Raw genomic sequence first — 6834 nt, forward strand, 5'->3', positions numbered from 1 at the left:
GCTGGTGTCTCTGCAAGGGCTCTGGATCACCTGCTGGAAAATCATTGCCCAGCAGCAATTGGGAATCCCACCAGCAAACTGGGAGCAGATTTATAATGGTGATCCCATTGCAGATCCTTCTGAAATCTCCGGTTGTTCCCAGAGCACAGTGAGTATGTGTTTCCATCTCCCCGTTTTAAGATGTTTTGTTTTAATTAAATGAATTTAATTTAAATAGAAAGAAAAATATGGGCAAAATTCTGTGGTGGCAGCTGCTCGCTGAGGAACAGACTCATAAAAATAATGTGGTGAGAAATTAGTGTGATTCCAGCATAAAATGACCCAAATTTGAAATAACACTGACACCCTGTGGAGATGTTTGGAGGGACTTTCCCCAGGTCTTGCTGATCCTTGTTTCTGATACTATAGGCCAGTGATTAGATTAATTCATGCCATCTTTTAGAGAAACTTTTTTTTTCCAATGAAGGTTTTGTTGTCTTTAAAGTCATATTAAAAAGTAAAAATCCTTTGTATCTTTTCTATTAGAAATATTTCTTTAGTCCTGTGGCTAAACCACAAAAGCTCATTTACCAAAAAAAGGATGATGATGAATATTCTAACAAGATCTGAAGAATGCACCTGCAGTGGGTTGAGTTTCCTGAAGGACTTTCTTCTGCACAGCTGGAAGCACTGGAGGGAGCTGCTTCATGGCAAGGTGAAGTCAGGGTGGTAATAATTTCCTTTCCAGTCTGGACTCATGTTTAAAAATGTAAGAGCTACAAAGTTTAATGGTAAATGTGCACTGTGAATATGCAGAGCAGCAGCTTTTTGTTTGTTCTTGCTGCAGGTCACTCAGAGGATGGTCTGGCTCTTTGGAACTTGTCCTGGATGCCTTCCTGTGCTTGTGTTCTGGACTGACTCTGGGCAGAGAGCATCCTGATTAAAAAGGGATCAGTTTCCCTTCTCTCTCCAGGCTGAGCGCAGGATCCCCTTCCCATGCAGGATTAAAGATCAGAAATAGGAGGGAGGTGTTTGAGGAGGCTCCTGGTGATGTGAGAGCAGCCAGCACTGCAGGGGAAGGCATGGCAGCCCGGGAGCTGTCCCATTCCTCACGTGCTGGCTGGAGCCCCTGAGTGCTGCAAGTGCACTCTTCACCTTGAGAGTTGCCCAGTCTAATTGATTTCCTCCAAGGGTGATAGGATGTTTAATTCCCAGATGTTTACATTGTCTGCAGAAGGGGAAACTCAGACAAACTGGCCTGAGCAGAGCCAGAATGTGCAGTAGAAATGAGTTGTCACATAAATTCAGTTTGCTAGAGCTGGAGCTGTTGATCTTTTTGGGTGAGCAAGGTTGGATATCATTAGTCTTACACTTCAGGAACTATTTTCCTACTGAAGGAATGATGCTGGTTGACCAGCCTCAGTTCTAGACCCTCACTCCATCCTAGAGGAAATTAAAGCTCCAGTTTATCAGCGACTATAAAGATACCATCTCCCATCTCAAAATCACAGCAGTTTCAGACTGTGGTATGGTTTTCCTTCACCTCCAGCCATGTCACCCTCCCTGAGCTCTGTGCTTTCGTCCTGCTGAGATCAGTGAGCAGAGCTGCAGCCCTGGGAGCAGTGAGCTGGCCAAGCAGTCCCCACTGTAGATCCCATCCCAGTGAACAAGGAAAGGATTTCTGCATAGAGCCAGTGTGTCCATCCAGAAAAACCTTTGAGATTTAAAGTATTTATGGACACTGAAAAAATTCTTACAGAAAGATCCAGCTTCCCAGACAGGTGTTCATGGAAATAGAATTAGACTTCACATGTGAATAGCTTCGCTCCAAAAAGGCTGGGATTGCTCCCTCCTTGTCCTTACCCCACTGAAAGCTCTCCTGGTTGTGCTCCAGATGCAATATCCACAGCTGTGCATGGGGGTCACACAGGCTGCCCCTCTGCCAAAGCACCTTTGGTCCTGAGGATTGCTGTTCACAGAGGAGCAGTTCCTTTCAGTTTTCTCTGTAATTTGCTGCCACTGAACAACACCACAACCTTCTGAACAAAAGGGAAACTCACCCTGCATTCTGCAGCAGTTGCCTACAGCCCTGAAAGGAAACCATCAAGGGGGTTATCTCTAAGGAAGTGTCAGCTGGGTAGCCATGGAGGACACTCAGCATCAATTACTCCTTTAGTAATGTTGGGTAAATTTGAGTGATGTCTTGAATCACTAGGAGGGGAATTAGAGGCCTTTTTCATGAAAGCAGTTCTCATTCTGTAGCTGTTGTATTAGCAGTCAAGTTGGGGTAAAGGTTAAATGACTTAGAAGTTCCCCAAGTCAGTTCTCAAGGCTGTGTTCAGGATCCTCGCTGTGACCCCTCTATTTCATGATGCTCACATGAAGAGGGAAGGAATTTCGTACCAGGAATCTGATAAAGGCCATGCATTAAAAATAAATCCCCATGTTCTGGTGACAGCCTGAGAAAGTGACAGGAAGAACCATAAGAGTCTCTGCACAGCTTACTTGGTTTGCTCTGAAGTCAGCTACTTGTGATTTAAATATCTTTAGTTATTTTGGGCTAATACCCACATACAAGAGAAGATGCACAACAGCCTGGCTGGCATGTTGTCACAGCACAGTGACTTGTTTCAACCCCCCCAGCTCAACAGAGCTTGATTTGTTGTGAGAAGCTTGAGAAATGCTTTAATCCAGTGTCTGCAACACTTCTCTAGAGAGAAAGAAAGGTAAAATCTTGGTACTGTAGGTACTGCCCCTTTTCCGTGGCAGCATCTGTCTCTGTTTTCCAAGCAAGGCAGTCTCTCTTCTCCCTTTCTTTTTCCCAGGATGATGAACCCTAATATTTTACAGAGGACTCAGAACAATGCCCACTGCTTTTATTAATAGAATCCCAGAATGGTTTCAATCGGAAAAGGACTTAAAGGATCCTCTAGTTCCAACTCCTTGCCATGGGCAGGGATTCTACTTTCCAAAAGTTCATTTTGGGCACTGATGCTTCATGAAATTGCCAAACTAGTCTTACACTTTAACTTAAAGTGATTCTGAATTTTAAAAAGAGAGCTTACAATTTATTTATTTATTAATCTATCCAATTTCAGTCAATTTGAAATGACCACTCCATTGCCCTTGTCAGGTTTCCAGTACGTGCAGCTCTGATGTTAATAATCCCCAAGTTCTCTGTCTTCTCCTGGCACAGTCTCTGGTGAAAGGATGCAGAGGGGAGTTAGCTGTCCTCTGTGGAACCCCAACAAACATCTGGGCTTTGTTTAACTGCTCTTGGTTTTCTTCTCCCAAGGGAGCAGGACTCTTCCCCCTCTCCATGAGGAGACCTGGTCTGTAGTGAGCTGGTGGGTGCTCCTCCAGCAGTGAAGCTGGGATTATCAGCTCTCATGCAGGAGAACAGGCAGGAGCAGGCACAGGGCCATCAAAGGTACACAGAGGTGCTGATGAGGAGGCAGGGAGAATAAAATCAGCTTGTGCAATGCAAATGTGCATTGCTGTTCCTTTAAAGCCTTTGTGCTCAGGTGGAGAGGTGACGTCTTCGTGGTGCTGTCAGTTAGACTGAGAATAAACACTATTTAATTTGTGGTGACATTTAAAAGCAATTAAGGAAGCTTAAATGTTAAGTGTGTGTTTTTGTCTTTCCAGTTAAACACAGTTTTGGAGGAAAAAAAATCCCAAATATTTAATTACACACTTACAACCATATAAATAAACCTGACAGTTTTAAAAAGATTTTTAATGCCCCACATAACTGCTTTAACTTCGTGTTCAGGGTGTGGTGCTCTGTTAAAATAGTGACACATGTGGTTTCTTATTGTAACTCCTGTATCCAGCATTGTCTGGGAGCAACTGCGGTGTGCATTTCCTAATCTGCTCCAGGCAAAATCACCCAGGTGGCTCAAAGCACCTATACAAACTAACCCTGTTGATTTTTCCCTGATACAGATGAAGGAGCCATGAGGCAGAAATGCACAGCAGCAGACATTTGGTGCTAGTGCCTTCACATGCTCACTGATGAAGTGATGGAGCTCCAGCAGCTGGAGGCTGCAGTGCCTCGGGCTGGATCTGCAGAGGGAAGTCTCCTGCTGTCCTTCTCTCTGGACAGGCCCAGGAGAGAGGAGCCAGCCTGAGCTGGCCTCTCTGCTCCTCAGGTGCAGGGACAGCTGCTGACAGCTGATTTTGAGGTCACCTGGACTGAATCAGCACAGCCACGCTTGGGGTTTTGTGCCTGGGGGGCTCCTGAGCGTTTACACATTGTCCAAACCTGGTCCTATCCATCTAATCCCAGTCCTAAGGATCTGGCCTTTTTGTCAATGTGCTGAGGGACCCCTTTGCTACTCTGTAGTCCCAGTGAAAGCTTCCTTGTGGTACCTTTCTGTTGCCATCTTGTTGCACAGGTTTCATACCTTCTTGGTGATTTCTCATGGGCAGCTCCTCACAGCACTGACTTCGACTTCTTCTCAGCACAGCCAACAAGCTCCATCCAACCTTCTGGACCAGCCAACCTGCTCTTTTACAATTCCCCTCCTAATGGGACCCAGCTGTGGCCTATTAAGGGCAGGCCTTTTCTTAATGCTTCCTAATTAGCACAGCTGTAACTCCTTAGGGGTGAGATTACCACTATCTCTATTCTCCTACATTCTATCTATCCACACCTTTCCACTGGGCAAAGACCTTGTGGCCCTTCCTTTTCCCCACAGGTCACACTGCAGAGAGGGCAGGGGAAGGTGGGCACTGAGTTGGGCTCTGAGCTGAGTGAACTTCCCACACTTGTGTGAGAAGTCTTGGTGCACATTAAGTGCTCCTCCGCTCACCTGCCCCGTCCTTCCCTGGTGTCTCATGTCTCTTATGTTCTTTCACCATTCCCATTTCACAGGATCCAAGGGCTCCTCCTCCTGGGTGAGTCAAGGCAATGACTCCTGTTTGTCTTTCCACTGCCTGGCAGGGAGGAAGAGAGCTGGGGGTGGCACCTTTTCTGAAGAGTTTCCGTCCAAGGGTCAGTGCTTGATACCTGACCTCAGAGACACCTTGCCTCAAATTATTTCTGTGCCTTCACCTTATTGACACGTGGCTTTATTTTGTGCAGGTATCTTCTGCAAAGCCATGCTTAACATGCTTTGCTAGGTCTAAGTGCCATCCTTGACTCAGGAATTTCTTTTTTGTTGTATAAATCTTATTTCAGCCTGCTGCCAGGATCACACAGCTCTTTGAATAGGAAGATCTGTGCAGTATGTGGTGAGAGTGTATGTTGATTTAAAGCTTTCTCCTTCTGAGCATGGAGAGGTTTTCCTGGAGCAGATAGAAATATTTCACAGCCGCTATTGCTTCCTTCTCACACCAGCCCCAGCTTTTGAAATGGCCCTTTGGCTGCTGTTCTTCCCCAGCCAGACCGTGTTCTCCAGCCTGAGGTAGTCCTTATTCCAGCTCTTTCTCTTGATCTTCCTGGGCTCTGCTCTTGGCAAGGAATAACAAAGCTCTTCTGCCTGTCACCTCTGGAAGATGACGGCCCTTTGTGACCACCCTGTGTCCTGCTGGTCCCCTGGCCATCCAACATCCCCAGCCCCATGCCTTGTCTGTAACCTGATGCACTTGGCCACTTCTTAGCCCTTCATGTTTCTATAGCTGTAGACAATGGCTCGGCACTTAAATATTAACGTGCTAATTAATAATGAAAGCTGAGATTGTAGTTAGGTTTAAAACTTTAATTGGGTGAGGAGCTGGCAGAGGAGCAGTCCATAACAAAGAAACTGTGTTATTAATATCTATATATCTATATGTTTAAGTATCTTTCCCTCTAGCAATAGCATTGCACAAGAGAAGTAGCCTGAGTGTGGATGTCTGAAAAGATGTTTGCTTGAGGCACTTGGAACCTTGCAGCAGGAAGTCATAAAGCACTAGGTATGATTTTTATTTTTTTTTCAAAGGGGTTTTTAAAAGTCCCTTTAAAAGTTTTCGTTCCAAGTCCTAAACATGGAGGAGGGAAAGGGAAAATTCCTGGAAAGAAATACATTTATTTTCCACTTCAGGCCAGTCTGCAAGTGTTTGTTGCAGTGTTAAAGTAGCCCAAGACACCGCAGCCAACTCCATTGGACACAATGATCTGAGAGGTCTTTTCCAACATAAATGATTCCGTGAAAAGGGACCATAAAAAGATGAGGAACAGCAAGTGGAGCAGAAACAGTGGAGAAAACGCCCTGGCCAGTGAGGAGCTGCGGAGGCAGGGGCTGCAGCTGTGGTGGGTGAGCGCAGCGCTGGACTCTCCCGAGCTGCCGCCGTTCCTGCCGGGCGTGTGGCGGGCACGCTCGGTGCTGCCGGGCGTGCTCCTGCTCGGACGGGCTGGCCCTGCACCCTGCCGCCGTTCCTGCCGGGCGTGTGGCGGGCACGCTCGGTGCTGCCGGGCGTGCTCCTGCTCGGACGGGCTGGCCCTGCACCCTGCCGCCGTTCCTGCCGGGCGTGCTCCTGCCCGGACGGGCTGGCCCTGCACCAGCGGCGCCTTCCCGGCCGAACTTCCAGCGCTGCCTGCCTGATGGAATCGGCACCGGGGCGTTATTGCACACCGGGACGGTGTGAGCCTAGAGGGGAAATTGAAATTAATGTGTTATTTGTAGTTGAACGGGGGAAACTTTTAAATTGAGATGTTATTTGTAGTTGAACGGGGAGAGATAAAATTCTATTGATGTTGTGGTTGAATAGCATCCAATTTATTGGTGCTAGATTATAGAAGGAGGTGTACTGCTCAGGACTGCACACAGTCATAATGGGGCTATATAGTATAATAATACTGGTTAAGAGGGCTGTAATTCTAAACTGTAATTCTGTAATTCCAAAGTCCGAGGAGCCAAGTGCCTCTGA

This window comes from Onychostruthus taczanowskii, unplaced genomic scaffold (assembly GCF_017590055.1).
Source record: "Onychostruthus taczanowskii isolate IOZ18803 unplaced genomic scaffold, ASM1759005v1 scaffold63, whole genome shotgun sequence".
Lineage (NCBI taxonomy): Eukaryota > Metazoa > Chordata > Aves > Passeriformes > Passeridae > Onychostruthus > Onychostruthus taczanowskii.